Source organism: Vipera berus (assembly GCF_964194415.1).
Source record: "Vipera berus genome assembly, chromosome: W".
NCBI lineage: Eukaryota > Metazoa > Chordata > Lepidosauria > Squamata > Viperidae > Vipera > Vipera berus.
The window spans coordinates 32,528,854-32,549,349 of record NC_138210.1 but is presented as its reverse complement, the minus strand read 5'-3'; positions in this window follow the sequence as shown (position 1 = coordinate 32,549,349).

Here is a 20,496-nt window from a genome sequence, read left to right as displayed (position 1 = left end):
GCCAAGAGCAGTACAGTAAAATAATATGGCACTAAGAATCTTATCATGGAATGTGAATGGTTTAAATTCGAAACCTAAAAGAAATCGAATCCATCACGTGTTGCAAAAACAGAATTTGGATGTGATATGCCTACAAGAAACACATGTGATGAGAACTCATAGAAAAATCTTGCAAAATAAAAGATTAGGTCAAGAATTTATTTCGGCAGACAAAGTTAAGAAACGAGGAGAAGTGATTTATGTTAAAGAGAAATTTGAAGCAAAATTATTGTTTAAAGATGAGGAGGGAAGATGCCTTGCAGTTGAAATAACAGCACAAGGCGATAAGTTGTTGATGCTTGGAATTTACACACCAAATGAAGGTAAGGCTGAATTTTACAAGAAGATACACGATGTACTTTTGGATTATATGGATTATAAGATAATCTTGATGGGAGACTTGAATGGAGTAGTCTCCACATTGATGGATAGATCACAAAGACAGAAGATTTCTAATGATGGAAGACTACCAAAGACTTTCTTTGAAATGATGGATAATTTTGATATGATTGATACTTGGAGATTGAAAAACCCATTGGAGAAAGACTTCACGTTTTTCTCTGATGCAAATAAATCGTGTTCCCGCCTCGATTATATATGGACAACAAGAGATTTGGCCATGAGAATAAACAAATCAGAGATTTGCCCAAAGACTTGTTCAGACCATAACGCTGTGCTGTTGGAATTAAAATTGTTTCTACAGGGTTCGTTTAGATGGAGAATGAATGATGCCTTGCTGAGAAGTGAACAGATTGTTGAGAAAGCCCAAAAAACCATAAGAGACTATTTTGAGATAAATTTGAATACAGAGGTAGAAAAAAGGGTCATTTGGGACGCAAGTAAGGCGGTCATGAGAGGTTTTTTGATTCAACAGAATGTAATAAGGAAGAAGGCCCAAAATGAAAAGAAAGATATCATTTTGCACCAATTGAAAGAGAAAGAGAAAAAATTGAGGAGTAATCCAAAGAATCAACAGGTTCAAAAAGAAATAAGAACTCTAAGGCTATATTAATGTTTATTGATGCGGAGAAGGCCTTTGACAATATTTCTTGGAGTTTTATGAAAAAGAATTTTGAAAATATGGAGGTTGGGCAGAGTTTTATGAATGGTTTAAATGCAATTTATTCTGAGCAAAAAGCAAAAATTATAGTTAATAATGTGGTGTCAGAGGAAATTAGAATTGAAAAGGGTACCAGGCAAGGGTGCCCACTCTCCCCTCTGTTATTTATTACGGTTCTGGAAGTTGATAAGGAAAGAGGAATATGATAAGGAAAGAGGAAGGTGTGAAAGGGATTGTAGTGGGCTCAAAACAATATAAGCTAAAAGACTTTGCTGATGATTTGGTCTTAACATTACAAGATCCAGTGACCAGTGCAATTAAAGCACTGGAAATAATACAAGAGTTCGGACATGTTGCAGGTTTTAAATTGAATAAGAATAAAACCAAAGTTTTAGGGAAAAATCTGTCATTAGAGGAAAAAAGTAAGTTACAGGAAGCCACTGGTTTGATGTTTGTAAAAAAGGTGAAGTATCTGGGTGTAAATATGACAGCAAAAAATTTGAATTTGTATAAAGATAATTATGATAAAATGTGGAATGAAATTAAGAGAGATTTAGATATTTGGACAAATTTGAAATTGTCTTTGATGGGCCGAATCTCAGTTGTTAAGATGAATGTATTGCCAAAAATGTTGTTTCTATTTCAAGTACTTCCAATTATTGAAAAGTTGAATTGTTTTAAAGAATGGCAAAAGGTATTATCGAAATTTATCTGGCAGGGGAAAAAACCTAGAATTAAGCTCAAGCTATTAACAGATTCAAAAGATAGAGGGGGCTTTTCCCTGCCAGATTTGAAACTTTATTTTGAAGCTGCTGCTTTTTGCTGGTTGAGAGATTGGTTTGTGTTAGAGAATACAGATGTATTAGACTTGGAAGGTTTTGACAATGTATTTGGATGGCATGCATATTTATGGTATGATAAGACAAAGGTCCACAAAGGCTTTAAAAATCATATAATTAGAAAGTCATTGATTAATGTGTGGATGAGATATAAAGACCTGTTAGAAAGTAAAACACCCAGGTGGATTTTGCCACTAGAGGCTAAGACCCAGAAAAGGTCAAATATGGAAACCAAGTGGCTGAAATATAAGGATATATTGATACAAGAAGGAGACCAATTTACGATAAAAACATATGAGCAGCTGAAAGATAAGGTTGATGATTGGTTTCAATATTACCAAATGAACGAAGTGTATAAAATGGATAGAAAAGAGGTTTTCAAATAGAGAAATCCAAATTGGAAACATTACTGTTAGATACAAAATTAAAGAACCTTTCCAAGATGTATAATTTATTGCTGGAGTGGCACACAGAAGATGAACAAGTGAAATCAGTGATGATCGATTGGGCTAATGATGTGGGGCATAACATTATGATTGAGGACTGGGAGAGGATGTGGAAAAAGGGTATTAAGTTTACAGCATGCAATGTTTTGAAAGAAAATATGATGAAGATGATGTATAGGTGGTATTTAACACCGGTTAAGCTTGCAAAAATTTATCATACATATGATAACAAATGCTGGAAATGTAAAGCTGTAGAAGGAACCTTTTACCACATGTGTTGGACTTGCCCCATAGTAAAAGACTTCTGGGAAAAGATTTATAATGAATTAAAGAAAGTTTTGAAAAATACATTTATTAAGAAACCAGAAGCCTTCTTATTGGGTATAGTCGGAAAAGAAATTCCCAAAAAAGATGTTACTTTCTTTCTGTATGCCACAACAGCGGCGAGAATTTTGATAGCTAAGAATTGGAAGACACAAGAAATACCAATGGTGGAAGAATGGCAGATGAAAATGATGGACTATATGGAACTCGCTGAACTGACAGGGAAAATCCGTGACCAGGGAGAAGAGTCGGTGGAAGAAGACTGGAAAAAAATTCAAGGATTATTTGAAGAAATATTGCTATACCAACTAGTTTGAAATGGACTTGGAGGTGTTTATAGGTTGTAGTTTTAGAATTTAATGTTTAGTATTAAGGATAATATGAAATAATGATTGTTAAATGATAAGAAATTAAATATAGGTAGATATTAAATACGATTTAAAATTATGAAATAGAAATTGCTAATGAGGATTAACGAAGAAACGCAGATAGGGGGGATTCGAGGAAGTCACCTGAAAATGATTAGAAAGATTAGGAATAATGGAAGTTAAGTATTCTTTTTGTATTTTTGTTGTTGATTTTATTGTTTATGTCATGTCTTGTTTTTTATATGTATTTTTTTGTTTAAATATATGTTTATATAAAAGCAATAAATTTTTTTTTAAAAAAATCATTACTAACTATGTCATCAGAGAGGTCCTCAAACACTAGAGGATCAGTGTTAACAGTTTCTTGCTCTAATCTATCCCAACCAATGTGTTCAAGGAATTTGGCACTTGCACTATTATATACATTGGTTGTGCCTTGTTCCCAGAAACGATAGGATCTATGATTAGATTCATAACCCACAAAGTATAATTGTCTTGCCCTATGTTGGCCTTTACTTCTGAGTTGTGCAGGAATGTGGACCCATGCTGGGGTGCCAAACGTGTGCAGATAATCAAGGTTTGGTTTTCTACCATGCCATATTGTGTATGGTATTTTACCGGTAGAAGAATTAACCACTATATTCAGAATATGGTTTGCACATTTTGCTGCCTCCCCCCACAGTCTATCTGTTAAGCCAGAATCTTTTAACCCAGTTCTCATCATGGCTTGTAACGTTTGCCCACGTCTCTCAACAAATGCATTATGTTGAGGCCTATAAGGGGCTGAACGTTTATGCTCAATGCCAGCTGATTCTAGCATATCAACAAAGCGTTTGTTTGTAAATTCAGTGCCATTATCAGTTATTATGCACTGAACCTTTCTCTTTGTTTTCCTCTCCACGAATTTGAGCCAATTCGAGAATTGTTGGAAAGTGTCTGCCTTTGACTTAAGCAGATAACAAAATCCATAACGGGAGTTATGGTCAAGTATACTTAAAATATAACATGTTCCTCCTAAACTAGGCTTCATGGGTCCAATTAGATCTGCAAATACAACTTCCAAAGGTACAGTTGTTTTGAAGCCGTTTAACCTGTTTGCAGGAGTTGCCTTACTCTTTTCCTGATTACAGGCATTGCAATTCAGGTATTTACTACATGGCTTCAGTTTTATGCCTTGTACTAACTCAACTGTTTTACGTAGTGAGTTAAAGTTTACATGCCCTAACCGCCTATGCAATAAATGTATACACTCATCATGTGGCTTGTTCTCACATATAGAGTTGGCTTTAACTGTACTAACCGGGTTACCAGTGAGAACAAACAAACCATTTTTCAGGTTAGAAGTTACACAGGTTCCATTCCTTTCAATAGTGCATTGCTCCCCTCTGAATGTTACCACAAACCCAACTTTAACCAATTCCCTTACAGATAACAGGTTGAATCTTAGTTTAGGTATATATAACATAGGTAACTGTTCATCAATGCATGGACAATAGGAATTACCTTCACCAGAGGCCTTCATCTTCCAACCGTTTGCCAGTGAAACATATTGGTTGCTTTTTTCATATTAACAAACCTCTTTTTCACTTTAGTAATGCATTGTGAAGCCCCACTATCAACAACCCACAATTCATTATTTCTGGATGTTGGTTCAACAGAAACAGCCAAAACAATGCCCTTCTTAGCCTTCCCACTGCTATTCACATTCTGTTTTCTTCCCTTTCTACAGAATTTGGCTATATGCCCTCTAGCCCCACAAGAATAACATTTCTTGACATTGTAAGCAGTGGTGAATGGCTGCTCCTCTCGTGGTTGTGTCTCTCTCAGCTGGTCTCTGTCACGCCTCCTCCTGGACTCTTCCAGCAGTCACCCAGTAATGTTTGTCAATGTCAGTTCCCCTCTAGTCAGGACTTCCAGAGAAGAAACATACTCGTCATAACTTTCATCCAAAGAGGATAAGACAATGTAGACCTGATGCAACTCTGAAAAAATCAGCTCTTTTTCATGAAGCTCTTGAAGAGTTGTCTTCATGTAGTTCAAATGAGTCAGCATATCTCCATTCTTCTGCAGACGAGCCCTAAACAGCTTACGTGTAAGCTGTATATGTGCACCCACACTGTCACGAACATAAAGCCTTCGCAAAATGTCCCAACACCTAGCAGCAGACTCCTCACCACGAATATGGACAAGCTGCTGGTCACTCAGTGTTAGTCCAATAATGCAAAGTGCCTTTTCATTGTTATGTTTGAAGTTGTCTATCTTTTTTGCATCCTCTTCGTCATCTGGATCCCAAGCAGTAGTATCTGGTGAGTTATCAACTACAGTCCATAGTCCTTCCTTGCGCAAAAGCAAGGAGCATTTTGTGGACCAGGTAACATAGTTTGTTCCATCCAACCGGGTTATCCAGGAGATGCCTGACAACTGTTCTTGTGCCATTTTACACCAGATAGCTAACACAAACTCAGCTAGGAATACTGTGTGTACTAACTCTCAGTACAGGCCTGGGCCCATAACCAGTGTTAGGAATTGTTGTGCAGAGGTCTCCTTGTGCTACCAAGGAGTTGCACAGACAAGGAAGGGTACTGAGAGCAGTAAGAGTCACACAGTAACCAAAAGAGTACACTGAGTTGTAAAAACAAAAAGTATTTTACTTTGAGGTGGTGTAAGAACAAAAATGCACGGTCAAAAATAAACAGTCCAGGTCATACACAATAGCAACAGTCCAAGGAGTAATCCAAAATACAAAGTCTTCTTACCGGTCCAGAGGTCAATACACAGTTGTACAGGTTTATCACAGTAGTAAACCAACAGTACAGCAAAACAGAGCAAAAACAGTAATAGTAGAGAGCAGTGAATTCAGAGAGAGAGAAGCTACGTTCCTAGCTTCCTCTTATGGCCATGAGAACACTTACACACCCATTGGCCAATTAACATCTTAAAGTCACAACATCATGGTTAATATATTTTCAACCCAACATTGTAGGCTATCACCATATGCCTAACACCCAGCATGACAAGGCAGACCTGCTTCATCATTGGCCGGGAAAGAGGCTTGCTGGAGCCCGGGGACTTGCAGTAGGCCAGGAGAAGGGAGCGAGTGCCCGGCCACTCCACCGCACAAAGATGCCCAGCCCGGGAGAGAGCACCAAGGGTGGTGATGGTGCCTCCTCCTCCTCCAAAGGGGCACCTCCTGGCTCTGAGGGGCAAAGGCAAGCCAGGAAATGGAGCTCTGCTTTGCCCGATGCTTACTTTTGCTTTCCAAAGTGGTCTCGGCATCACTCGGCCAGTGTTGTGACTCAGGGCCAGCCTGTGGGTCCGACAGCCGGCTCCGATGTATCGGAGGACTCAGATGTGGGGGAGGAGGGAAACGAACCGGCTGATGATGATGATTTGGAGGCTTTGCAGAGCCCTCAGCCGGGGACCTCTTCTCAGCTGTGTGAGCCCGAGAGTGTGGAGGATGACGACCCACAGCTGGCCCTGTTCAAGGACGCCCGACGCAGGAGGCAGACGAGCAGGGACAAACAAAGAAAGACTATGGGACTCCTCGGGAGGAGGCACAGGGAGACCACGCCCTGAGCTCTCTATAAAAGAAGTGTTTGGGGAGGGGCTGGTTGCTGAAAGCAACTTTTCCCGCTTGAGAAGACAAGCTCTTGTGTTTTTGTTAACTGCGTAATTAAATCTTGGCAGAAGCCTTTTAGCCTTGGACGCTTTCCAGACTCTTCTTTTGATTAGGGGTGCGAGAAGAGGGCTGGTTCAGAACAGTTTGCTTTCAGCCACCCACCCCTTAATACTACGATGGAGCAGCTTCTTGCCGAGAATGCCCAGCTCAACCAGCAACTCACCTTGCTGGCCACTCAGGTGGCACAACTGCAGGCTCAGGTACATGCTGCCCCCCCACCCAGGAGGAAATGTCAGATAGCTATGCCGGATAAATTTGCTGGTAATCCAGAACTGTTTCCTGCCTTCCTGGGACAATGCCAGCTTTATATCAGCGTGAGAGCAGCTGATTTCCCCACTGACCGAGATAAGGTGGGATTCGTGTTGAGCCTTCTGTCGGGAGATGCAGCTCGTTGGGGCACGCCTCTGTTGGCACAGCCTAGCCCTTTGTTGGATAACTTTGGGGGGTTTTGTGACCATATGCGCCTCATGTACGAGGACCCGATTAAGGCGCAGACTGCCACCCGACGCCTGAAAGCTTTGAGGCAGGGTCAGCGCCCTCTACAGGCCTATATCAGCGATTTCCGGCTGCTTAGCCAGGATTCCGCCTGGAATGAGGCTGCGCTCGTGGATGCCTTTCAGGATGGCTTGTCAGAGGAGATGTTGGATGAGCTGGCCCGCGTGGACATTCCCTCAGACCTGAATGGGCTGATCCATCTTTGTCTGCGGATCGATGCCCGGCTGCAGCAGCGTAAGAGTCGCCGTGCCACCCCACAGACCCCTGCCGCCCCTGTTGTGCGTGAGCCCCCAGTCCAGAGGGAGGAGCCAATGGAGCTGGGTGCCGCCAGGTCCCGTCTATCGGTGACGGAAATGGACAGACGACGATCGGAGGGGTTGTGTTTTTACTGTGGGGACCCTGGACATTTGGCTGCTTCTTGCCCGAAGAAGCGTCAGCGGGCGTCAGTGACCAAGCCTGCCCCGAGAAAGTCCCCTGCTTTGCTATCGGGAAACGGCCCGAGCCCGATCTAGACGGTGTGAAAGATCGGGCGACCCACAACGATCACGCCGAGCGACGCCGTTCCGACGGTGCCTGTGAACCTCCACGGCATTTGATTTTGGAGGCACGACTGATCCTTCCTGGCAAGCCAGAGGGGATTCCGGTCCATGCCTTAATTGACTCTGGGGCTACCACTAACTTTATGGATTCGGCCTTTGTGGCCAAATGGGCTGTTCCCCAGTGTCCAGTGGATCCGCCCATGCTTGTGGAGACCATCGATGGTCGAGTGCTCCTGTCCGGGCCTATCACGGCCGCCACGCAACCCGTGTGTATGGCCATCAGTACCCATGTGGAGGCCATTCAGTTTTACGTCACTTCGGATCTGCACTTCCCCGTGGTCTTGGGACTAGCGTGGCTCCGGGCGCATGATCCACAGATCTATTGGTCTCAGAACTTGGTCACCTTCCCAAGTTTGCAGTGCGTGGACCACACCCGCCATATCTGTGCCGGCCAGGTGGAGGGTTCCTCAGGGGTTTCCTTGCCTCCCGTACTGTCCGACTTTGCTGACGTGTTCAGCGAGTCAGAGGCGGACCAATTACCCCCGCACAGGCCCTACGACTGCTCCATTGACCTAGTCCCTGATGCGCCTCTCCCAGTGGGGCGTTTGTACTCCATGTCGGAGCCCGAGTTGGCTGCATTGCGGGACTTCCTGACAAAGAACTTGGCTCGTGGTTTCATCCGGCCCTCGTCCTCGCCAGTGTCTGCGCCCGTGCTCTTCGTCAAAAAGAAGTCGGGCGAGTTACGACTTTGCTGTGACTACCGGAAACTCAATGCCATCACGGTGCGTAACCGCTACCCGCTGCCCCTCATCCCCGAGCTCTTGGACCGACTCCGGGAGGCTAAGATCTTCACGAAACTGGACCTGCGTGGAGCTTACAACCTCGTCAGGGTTCGGCCGGGTGATGAGTGGAAGACGGCGTTTGGTACTCGCTATGGACATTTCGAGTACACGGTGATGCCGTTTGGCCTGACCAACGCCCCCGCTGTGTTTCAGCATTTTATGAACGACATCTTTCGGGATCTGTTGGACCAGTTTGTTGTGATTTACCTGGACGACATCCTGATTTACTCCCCGTCGCGAGAAGTGCATCATCAGCATCTCCGTCAGGTCCTGCAGCGCCTCCGGAAACATCGGCTGTTTGCCAAGTTGGAGAAGTGCCAGTTCTACCAGGTGACCATTGATTTCTTGGGTCACCGCATTTCTCCTGAGGGCATCGCCATGGATCCAAGTAAAGTTGAGTCGTTGCAGAGTTGGCAACCCCCGCGTCGCGTGAAGGATGTTCAGCGACTTCTTGGATTTGCCAACTACTATCGGACATTCATCCCTGGCTTTGCTGCCTTGACAGCCCCCCTCACCCGGCTCCTGCAGAAGAAGACTCGGTTCCAGTGGAACGCCCCCGAACAACAGGCGTTCCAAGCTTTGAAGGACGCCTTCATGAAGGAGCCCATCTTGAAGCATCCTGACCCGCAACGGCCGTTTGTCGTGGAGGCGGACGCCTCCGACATTGCCATTGGGGCCGTGTTACTCCAGGCAACGACGCCCAGCGGTACCCTTTTCCCTTGCGCGTATCACTCTCGGAAATTGAACCCCTCGGAGCGCAACTATACCATCTGGGAGAAGGAGCTGCTGGCCATCAAGGCGGCGTTCGAGGCTTGGAGGCATCATCTGGAGGGGGCGCGGCATCAAATCGAGGTCCGGACGGACCACAAGAATCTGGAAAGCCTGCAGACCGCTCGGAATTTGAACCAACGCCAGATCCGGTGGTCCCTCTTCTTTGCGAGGTTTGACTTCCGGGTGCGGTACATACCAAGCGGGCACAACCAGAGAGCGGACGCTCTGTCCAGGAAGCCCGAGTACACCCGAGTGGAAGACAAGCTTCCGCCCAGGACAGTGATCCCCGTCGAGTCTTTTGCTGCGGTGCGGGAGCCGGTGGATATACGGGCTCGGATCCGGGAGGCGCAGCAGCAGGAGGCGTGGGTGGCTCAGCGGAAGGAAGAGGTGGGGCCAGATTCGCCTTGGTCGGTCACGGATGGACTCCTGTATTATCGTGACCGGCTCTATGTTCCAGGAGGGCCACTCAGGGGACTCGTCCTCAGCCAATGTCATGATAACCCGGCTGCGGGGCATTTTGGCCTGTTCAAGACTCTGAACCTGGTCTCCCGTGCCTTCTGGTGGCCCCGAGTCCGACACGATGTCCAGTCTTATGTCACCTCCTGCGTCCCATGCAGGCAGGCCAAGTCAGCGACAGGGGCCCCGCCTGGTTTACTGCAGCCTTTGCCAACGCCCAAGAGACCCTGGGGGGCTGTGTCCATGGACTTTCTGACGGATCTACCCCCATCCTCCGGCTTCACGACAGTGTTTGTGGTGGTGGACATGTTGACCAAGATGGCGCACTTCATCCCCTGTCGCGGCTTACCGTCAGCTCGCGCCACTAGTCGCATGTTCATCCAACAGGTGTTCCGGCTGCACGGCCTTCCCGATAGAGTCGTCTCCGATAGGGGGGCCCAGTTTACAGCCCGCTTCTGGCAGGAGTTGATGCGGGCGTTGGACATTAAGGTTTGCCTCTCGTCCGCGCATCATCCTCAGACCGACGGGGGTACCGAGAAGGTCATCGGCATTTTAGAGCAGTATCTGCGCTGCTACGTTAACCTGCAGCAGGACAATTGGGTGGACTACTTGGCCATAGCCGAGTTTGCCTTTAACAACTCGCAGCACACCTCCACGCAGATGACACCGTTCTTGGCCAACGTGGGTTATCACCCCCGGTTTTTCCCCCTTTCTCCCGTGGACTCACTGGAGCCGGCAGCGAACGAATTCATGGCGGAGTTACAGGCAATCCATCGGTTGGTGCGACGGCAGCTGGAGAAGGCCAAGGCCGACTACAAGAGGTTCGCCGATCGGTCGAGAAGGGATACGCCTCCACTATCGGTGGGGGATCGGGTCTGGCTGTCCACCAGGAACCTGCCATCCACTCGGCCGGCGAGGAAGCTGGACCACCGTTACCTTGGACCGTTCCCAGTCGAGGCCGTCATCAACCCGGTCGCCTATCGTTTAACTCTGCCACGTTCCCTGCGCGTGCACCCCGTCTTCCATCGGTCCTTGCTGGTCCCCGAACGACCGGCCTGTCCACTTCGCCAGGCGGAACCTCCACCATCAGGAACTCGTGATGGAGACAGCACCCCCGAGTACGAGGTCGCCAGCATCAGGGATTCCCGCTGGCTGAAAGGTCGCTTCCAGTACCTGATCGAGTGGAAAGGGTACGGGCCGGAGGACTTCACATGGGAAGACGCGACCGCCGTTCATGCCCCTGCGTTGGTGACTGCTTTTCACGAACAGTTCCCATCCCGACCGCATCCGGATCGGCAGACCCGGGGGAAGGGCCCTGCGGTGCGGGATAGTGTTGTGACTCAGGGCCAGCCTGTGGGTCCGACAGCCGGCTCCGATGTATCGGAGGACTCAGATGTGGGGGAGGAGGGAAACGAACCGGCTGATGATGATGATTTGGAGGCTTTGCAGAGCCCTCAGCCGGGGACCTCTTCTCAGCTGTGTGAGCCCGAGAGTGCGGAGGATGACGACCCACAGCTGGCCCTGTTCAAGGACGCCCGACGCAGGAGGCAGACGAGCAGGGACAAACAAAGAAAGACTATGGGACTCCTCGGGAGGAGGCACAGGGAGACCACGCCCTGAGCTCTCTATAAAAGAAGTGTTTGGGGAGGGGCTGGTTGCTGAAAGCAACTTTTCCCGCTTGAGAAGACAAGCTCTTGTGTTTTTGTTAACTGCGTAATTAAATCTTGGCAGAAGCCTTTTAGCCTTGGACGCTTTCCAGACTCTTCTTTTGATTAGGGGTGCGAGAAGAGGGCTGGTTCAGAACAGCCAGCACGCTTCCTCGTGAGGAGCTGAGCCTGGATCAGCTGGTGGGCAGGTCGCTCATCCTCCTGGCCTGGCTGCTCTCCTCGCTCCCGCTCTTCTCTAGATCAACCCACCGCTCTAGTTGGCATACTTGCAGATTCCCCCCCCCAAAAAAATAGAAAAGGCCAATTTTAAAGGTTGTCCAGCTAAAAGGGAGGAAAGAAGCTGGGCTGGAGCGCCCTGGAAAGGCAAACAGGTAGCGCTTCTGCACGGGCTGGTTGGGCTTTCGGCAGGTTTATCCTGCAATTTAGGCAGGGCAAGGTTTTTGGCTTAGGGGAGGCTGAGAGGGGGAGCTGCTTGTGGGGGCACATGTCTGCTCACAAGTGCAAATGTGTTTCTTTTGCAGGGAGGCTGCTTTGCTAAAGATTATATCTTCCTTCCTCTTCCTTCCTTCCTTTGTTTTCTTCCTGTTTTCTTTCTCTTTCTTCGGTGGCTTCCGAGCGCTCTGCGTGGGTGGCTTCTAAGCACCGCCGGTTTCCAAGCGCCGCCGGCTTACGAGCACCCTCCATTTTCTTCACCTCTCTGCTTTGTTCTGCCAGAGAAATCCCTGTCTTTGCAAGAGAGGCAGAAGTGATCGCCCTTTTGCAAGCAGGAAATCTTGCGGGTCTCCTCGTAAGGAAGGAAACCCCAGATACAGGGCAAGCCAGAGAAAGTGTGTGTGTGTGTCCGGGGGAATCCCCAGCTGCAATTCCTGTGCAAGATTTCCTGCTTGCAAAAGGGGGATCACTTCTGCCTCTCTTGCAAAGACAAGGATTTCTCCGGCGGATGCCAGCAATCCAGGGTGGGGCTGCGGGTAAGGAAGGGAAACCCCTTCTTGGAGCATCCAGGATGGAGAAACCCCCTGGCCCACCGCCTGCCTTCTCCTTTTTTTCTGCAAGAGGGGGGAGAAAGAAGGAGGAGGCAAAGAAGCAGTGGGCGAGATTGCAGCCCAGCCCAGAAAAGGGGAAGGAAGAGCCAGTTGGAGAATACGTCTTTCTCCCCCCACCCCCGGAGGGAGAAGTCCCCCTTGCCTGCCTGCGCAAAGCTGCCAGGCACACGACATGCCCAGCCGCAGCAGGTCAAGCGGCAACTGTTTTCTTTCTTTTTCTTTTTTCCTTCCTTCCTTCCTTCCTTCCTTCCTTCCTTCCTTCCTTCCTTTCTTCCTTCCTTCCTTCCTTCCTTCCTTCCTTCCTTCCTTCCTTCCTTCCTTCCTTCCTTGTCTTCCTTCCTTCCCTCCCTCCTTCTTTCTTTCTTTCACTCTCTCTCTCTCTCTCTGAATAAGAAAACAATATGGGCTCTGACTGGCTGCTCCACACTTCCTCCTCCTCCTCCTCCCCCCAAGTAAACTGCATGCAAAAATCCCACAAAAAACCCAAAATCCCACAGCAGGCTGAGATAGGTGACCCCGAGCAGCCGTCTGCTGCCGCCTTGGAAGATTTGCCACAGCAGCTCCTTTTCCCTGTCGGCCTCCTCCTCCACTCCCTCAGAGCCTTCATGCCAAAAGGCAGAAAGAAGAAAGTCCCAGAGAGGGAGAGTGCGGGGTGGGGGGAGAGCAGTCTTTTCCGAGGGGAGGAGAAGACAGAATGGCAGAGCCGTCCATACCATAGCTGGACAGGGGGCAGGGCCGGTGCATGTCTCACCTTAGGCTCCACTCTTCAATCAAGCCCCCTGTTCTACGCATGTGCATGCGTGCATTTTGCGGCTCCCAAGGGTTTTTTTTTGTGAGAGAACTGGTTTAAAGTGGCTCTTTCAGTGTTTCAGGTTGCCGACCCCTGATCTATACAGAATACTACAGAAAAATTGGAACAATCAAATCCTATGATAGAAGATTCAACTACTCAACAAATACAAATAATGGAAAATTGTTGTTAGCCGCCCTGAGTCCTTCGGGAGATAGGGCGGCATATAAGTCCCAAAAATAAATAAATAAATAAATAAATAAATAAATAAATAAATAAATAAATAAATAAAATACAGAAAAGAAAGTGATAATAGAGAAAAAGGAAAAGACTTCCTTTATAAATCAGAAGGAACTTGAGGATCAAAAAGAAAAAAAGATGGAAGAGAAGACAAATACCTCAGGACAACTACGTTGAGATGGAAAAACAAGGAGACGACCTGCCAGATCTGCTAGTCCTCTTAAAAAATGGCGATTGGATGGTTTTTTCAATGCCAAATAACAGATACAACAATACAGGAAGATCTGCTCGATGATGCAAAAGCAAGGACATGGAAGATGATTTGGCAAAGAAAGCTAGAATAAGACTGAAAAAGAATAGGGTTTTCATTTATATATGAGATCTAAAATAGAATATCCCCTTCATGGATTACTGCCTTGTCGTGGCGAAGGGGCTTGCGTAATTCAATGAAGCTATGAGCTATGCTGTGCAGGGCCACCCAAGATGGACAGGTCATAGCAGAGAGTTCTGACAAAACGTGATCCACTAGAGAAGGAAATGGCAACCCACTCCAGTATCTTTGCCATGAAAACCCCATGGACAGTACCAAAAGGCAAAAAGATATGACGCTGGAAGATGAGCCCCTCAGGTCGGAAGGTGTCCAATATGCTACTGGGGAAGAGCAAAGGGCTAGTACTAGTAGCGCCAAAAAGAATGAAGCGTCTAGGCCAAAGCCGAAAGGACGCTCAGCTGTGGATGTATCTGGTGGTGAAAGGAAAGTCCGATGCTGTAAAGATTTTTTCTCCATAGGAACGTGGAATGTAAGATCCATGAATCAAGGCAAGCTGGACGTGGTCAAACAAGAGATGACAAGACTGAACATCGACATCTTAGGAATCAGTGAACTAAAATAGACAGGAATGGGTGAATTGAATTCAGATGACCATCAGTTATACTACGGCAGGCAAGAATCCCTCGGAAGAAATGGAATAGCCTTCATAGTCAATAAAAGAGTAGGAAAAGCAGTACTGGGATACAATCCCCAAAATGACAGAATGATCTCAGTTTGAATCCAAGGCAAACTATTCAATATCACAGTAGTCCAAATCTATGCCCCAACGACTGGTGCTGAAGAGGATGAAATTGACCGGTTCTATGAAGCCCTACAGCACCTTATAGAACTAACACCAAAAAATGATGTCCTTATCATCATGGGGGATTGGAATGCTAAAGTAGGAAGCCAAAAGATAACCGGAATAACAGGCAAGTTTGGCCTTGGAGTACAAAATGAAGCAGGGCACAGGCTGATAGAATTTTGTCAAGAGAATATGATGGTCATAGCAAACACTTTTCCAACAACCCAAGAGACGGCTCTACACATGGACATCACCAGACGGTCAACACAGAAATCAGATTGACTATGTGCTCTGCAGCCAAAGATGGAGAAGCTCTATACAGTCAGTAAAAACAAGACCAGGAGCTGACTGTGGCTCAGACCATGAGCTTCTCATTACAAAGTTTAGGCTTAAACTGAAGAAAGTAGGGAAAAGCACTAGGCCACTCAGGTATGAATTAAATCATATCCCTGTTGAATATACAGTAGAGGTGACAAATAGATTTAAGGAATTAGATCTGATAGACAGAGTGCCTGAAGAACTATGGACAGAAGTTCGCAACATTGTACAAGAGGTAGCAAATAAAACCATCCCAAAGAAAAAGAAATGCAAGAAAGCAAAATGGCTGTCTGAGGAAGCTTTGCAAATAGCTGAGGAAAGGAGGGAAGCGAAAGGCAAGGGAAAAAAAGAAAGATACGCCCAATTGAATGCAGAATTCCAAAGAATAGCTAGAAGAGATAAGAATGCCTTCTTAAATGAACAGTGCAAAGAAATAGAGGACCAGAGATCTCTTCAAGAAAATTGGAGAGATGAAGGGAACATTTGATGCAAAAATGGGCATGATAAAGGTCCAAAATGGCAGGGACCTAACAGAGTCAGAAGAGTTTAAGAAGAGGTGGAACTACCAGAAGTACAGGCAGGATTTCGAAGAGGCAGAGGAACTAGAGATCAAATTGCCAACATACGCTGGATCATGGAGAAAGCTAGGGAGTTCCAGAAAAACATCTACTTCTGCTCCATTGACTATGCTAAAGCCTTTGATTGTGTGGATCACAACAAACTGGCAAGTTCTTAAAGAGATGGGAGTACCAGACCATCTTATTTGTCTCTTGAGAAACCGATATGCGGGTCAAGAAGCAACAGTGAGAACTGAACACGGAACCACTCATTGGTTCCAAATTGGAAAAGGAGTCCGGCAAGGCTGTATACTGTCGCCCTGCCTATTTAACTTATATGCAGAGCACATCATGAGAAAGGCAGGGCTAGATGAATCCAGCCAGGAGAAATATTAACAACCTAAGATATGCAGATGATACCACTCTAATGGCAGAAAGTGAAGAAGAACTAAAGAGCCTCTTGTTGCGGGTGAAGAAGGAGAGTGCAAAAGTTTGCTTGAAACTTAACATTAAGAAAACCAAGATCATGGCATCCGGCCCTCTCAATTCCTGGCAAATAGATCAGGAAGAGATGGAGGTAGTGACAGATTTGATTTTCCTGGGCTCCAAAATCACCGCAGAGGGGGACTGTAGCCAAGAAATTAAAAGACGCTTGCTCCTGGGGAGGAAAGCCATGGCAAATCTAGACAGCACACTAAAAAGCAGAGACATCACCCTGTCAGCAAAAGTGTGTATAGTCAAGGCTATGGTCTTCCCAGTTGCAGTGTATGGCAGTGAAAGTTGGGCCATAAGAAAGGCTGAGCGCCAAAGAATTGAGGCCTTTGAACTATGGTGCTGGAGAAGACTCCTGTGAGTCCCTTGGACTGCAAGGCGATCAAACCGGTCAGTCCTAGAGGAGATCAACCCTGACTGCTCTTTAGAAGGCCAGATCCTGAAGTTGAAACTCAAATACTTTGGCCACCTAATGAGAAGGAAGGACTCACTGGAGAAGAGCCTAATGCTGGGAAAGATTGAGGGCAATAGAAGAAGGGGACGACAGAGAATGAGGTGGCTGGATGGAGTCACTGAAGCAGTAGGCGTGAGCTTAAATGGACTCCAGAAGATGGTAGAGGACAGGAAGGCCTGGAGGAACATTGTCCATGGGGTCGCAATGGGTCGGACACAACTTCGCAGCTAACAACAACAACAAAATAGAATATACAGTACTTAAATATGTATTTTGAATATAAGATATTGTAATGAACTGAGATAAAGAAAATCTTGGTCATGTAAAATTTAGAAGTATAAATACAGTTAAATTTGAATATTGATTTGTGCATAAATGTCATGTAAAGGTGTTTAAGATATATATAAGCTAAAAACCTATTGATGAATGTAATAAATATGTCTTTACGTAGTGGAAGGAAAAAAATATTAGTTTAAGTATGAGACAGTAGATACAAAGAGGAAGAGAGAGTAAGTACTAAATGTTGAAGTAAAAGAAATCTTGGTTATTAAGTTTAAGATATTTGAAAAATATTAGAAAATAAGAATATTATAGTGTGTTATTAATCTGTTGATCTGGAAATGATAAATATTAAACGTTAAATTTAAATATTAAGGGAAAATTAAAATTGGGAAAAATTTACTAGGTCATTGATTGTTTAAAAAATCGAATGTTAAATCAATTAAGATGTACAAACACTAACAATTAAATTTAAATATTGGTTTGTGGTATAAATACTAATAGTTAAAAAAATCTGTTAGTCTTAAATATGATACAGTAGGTACAAAGAGGAAGAAAGAGGAAATACTAAATGTGGAAATGAAAGAAATTGTGGTTAATTAAGAGTTTAAGATATTTGATAATTATTAGAAAGTAAGAATATTATCTTCTATTATTAATTTGTTGATGTAGATGGCGAGAATCTATATAGAGAATCTATATTTAAAATTAAGAAAAATTTATTAGGTCATTGATTGTCAAAAAGTTTGAACATTAAAACAATTAAGATATATATATAAACTAAAAACTATTGATAAATGTTTGAAAGTTATTTTTTGTTTGATTGATAGAATAAGAATTGTGTTGGTTTGAATAAGAGACAGTATACAGGTGAAACTCAAAAATTTAGAATATCGTGCAAAAGTTCATTTATTTCAGTAATGCAACTTAAAAGGGGAAACTAATATATGAGATAGACTCATTACATGCAAAGCAAGATAGTTCAAGCCGTGATTTGTCATAATTGTGATGATTATGGCGTACAGCTCATGAAAACCCCAAATCCACAATCTCAGAAAATTAGAATATTACATGCAATCAATAAAACAAGGAGTGTACATAGAACAATATCGGACCTCTGAAAAGTATAAGCATGTATATGTACTCAGTACTTGGTTTGGGCCCCTTTTGCAGCAATTACTGCCTCAATGCGGCGTGGCATGGAAGCTATCAGCCTGTGGCACCGCTGAGGTGTTATGGAAGACCAGGATGCTTCAATAGCGGCCTTCAGCTCTTCTGCATTGTTCGGTCTCATGTCTCTCATCTTTCTCTTGGCAATGCCCCATAGATTCTCTATGGGGTTCAGGTCAGGCGAGTTTGCTGGCCAATCAAGCACAGTAATCCCACGGTTATTGAACCAGGTTTTGGTGCTTTTGGCAGTGTGGGCAGGTGCCAAGTCCTGCTGGAAAATGAAGTCAGCATTCCCATAAAGCTCGTCTGCGGAAGGAAGCATGAAGTGCTCCAAAATCTCCTGGTAGACGGCTGTGTTGACCCTGAACTTAAGGAAGCACAGTGGACCAACACCAGCAGATGACATGGCTCCCCAAATCAACACAGACTGTGGAAACCTCACACTGGACTTCAAGCATCTTGCAGTGTGTGCCTCTCCATTCTTCCTCCAGACTCTGGGTCCTTGGTTTCCAAATGAGATGCAAAAGTTGCTCTCATCAGAAAAGAGGACTTTGGACCACTGAGCAACAGACCAGGTCTGTTTTTCTTTAGCCCAGGTAAGACGCTTCTGACGTTGTTTGTTTTTCAGGAGCGGCTTGACAAGAGGAATACGACATTTGAAGCCCATGTCCAGGATCCGTCTGTGTGTGATGGCTCTTGATGCACTGACTCCAGCCTCAGTCCACTCCTTGTGAAAGTCCCCAACACTTTTGAATGGCCTTTTCCTGACAATCCTCTCTAGGCTGCGGTTATCCCTGCTGCTTGTGCACCTTTTTCTTCCACACTTTTCCCTTCCACATAACTTTCTATTAATGTGCTTTAATACAGCACTTTGGGAACATCCAACTTCTTTTGCAATTACCTTTTGAGGCTTTCCCTCCTTATGGAGGGTGTCAATGATGGTTTTCTGCACAACTGTCAGGTCAGCAGTCTTCCCCATGATTGTGATTCCTACTGAACCAGACTGAGAGACCATTTAAAAGCTCAGGAACCCTTTGCAGGTGTTATGGCTTAATTCGCTGATTAGAGTGGGACACTTTGAGCCTAGAATATTGCACCTTTTCACAATATTCTAATTTTCTGAGATTGTGGATTTGGGGTTTTCATGAGCTGTAAGCCATAATCATCACAATTATGACAAATCACGGCTTGAACTATCTTGCTTTGCATGTAATGAGTCTATCTCATATATTAGTTTCCCCTTTTAAGTTGCATTACTGAAATAAATGAACTTTTGCACGATATTCTAATTTTTCGAGTTTCACCTGTATATTAAGGGGGAAAGAGAGGGAATAGTTATTGTAATACTCTGAGATCTGTACTAATGATATCTAAATGTAATGGAATTATTGTACTCACCCGCCACATTGCTTTTCAAATATGTAGATGTAATATTAGAAAATTAACAAAAATTAAAATATATATACTTTAATCTAGATCTGGGTGTGTTTCAGTCCTCATATCACAGGAAGTGCTTATAACTATTTAGAGTTTTTAAGCAATCTTTTTTCTTTTTCATAAATCCATGCCACAGGGTTCAACTACCAGAATGAAGATGAAAAAGTGACTCTTTCTTTTCCCAGCATGCTTCAGAAAGGTAAAATTGGGTAGAAGTTAGTTGTGGCCCATCTGAGATAAAAGAAATATACACCTTGTTGCCACAACATAGTTTTTTTTCCCTTTTCCCTCATTACTTAGGATATATGTTGGGAGTTCGTCCCATCTCTACATTTGCAAGAATATTTTATATTTGAACCAAAATTAAACTTAATTTTGTTCCCATAATTTTAAAAATCTTAATATATCTGTCTTCACACAAACCCTAATCCAATTTTACTGACTTAATCCAGTTGCCAGAGTTTGCATAACACACTGAACTCTAAACATATAGTTAGCTTTGCATAAAGTAGCAATTCATAAGCTAGTCAAGCATATTTGTAGGAGATGACCAGGCTGAGCCCAAGGGTGGGGTCAACCACATCCTCAGTTTGGAGTCGCAAAGAGACCCCGTAAGAGACATAAGTCCAGCCACTCTTGAAGCCTATTGACTCTTATCTTGTGTAGAGGTAGCATGGAATAAACTCATAGTGCTTTTGAACTCTATACTGGCTCCTTATTTCTTGCGCCTGACATATTTCAGGTTACTTTGTTTGGTGGAACCACCCTAAACCGGGCAGATTGTTCAGTATATAAGGTCTACAATTTAAATCTGGGTTTGGTAGTCAACTATTATTATTTGATAGCAAGTGTAAAATGCATTATTGTAAATTATTAATATTTGGTAATAAATATTAAAACAAATATTAATTTAGTCATATTGACTGAAATTATGTATCAATTTAGATTAATATTCTTGTAACTGATTCATGCCATGGTTTTAACATTTTTAATGTTTTTAATGTACAATATTAAATTGGATGTATGGTATTGTTTTTGTATAAATGAAGAGAAATGAATGGCTTGAGTTTCTTTTA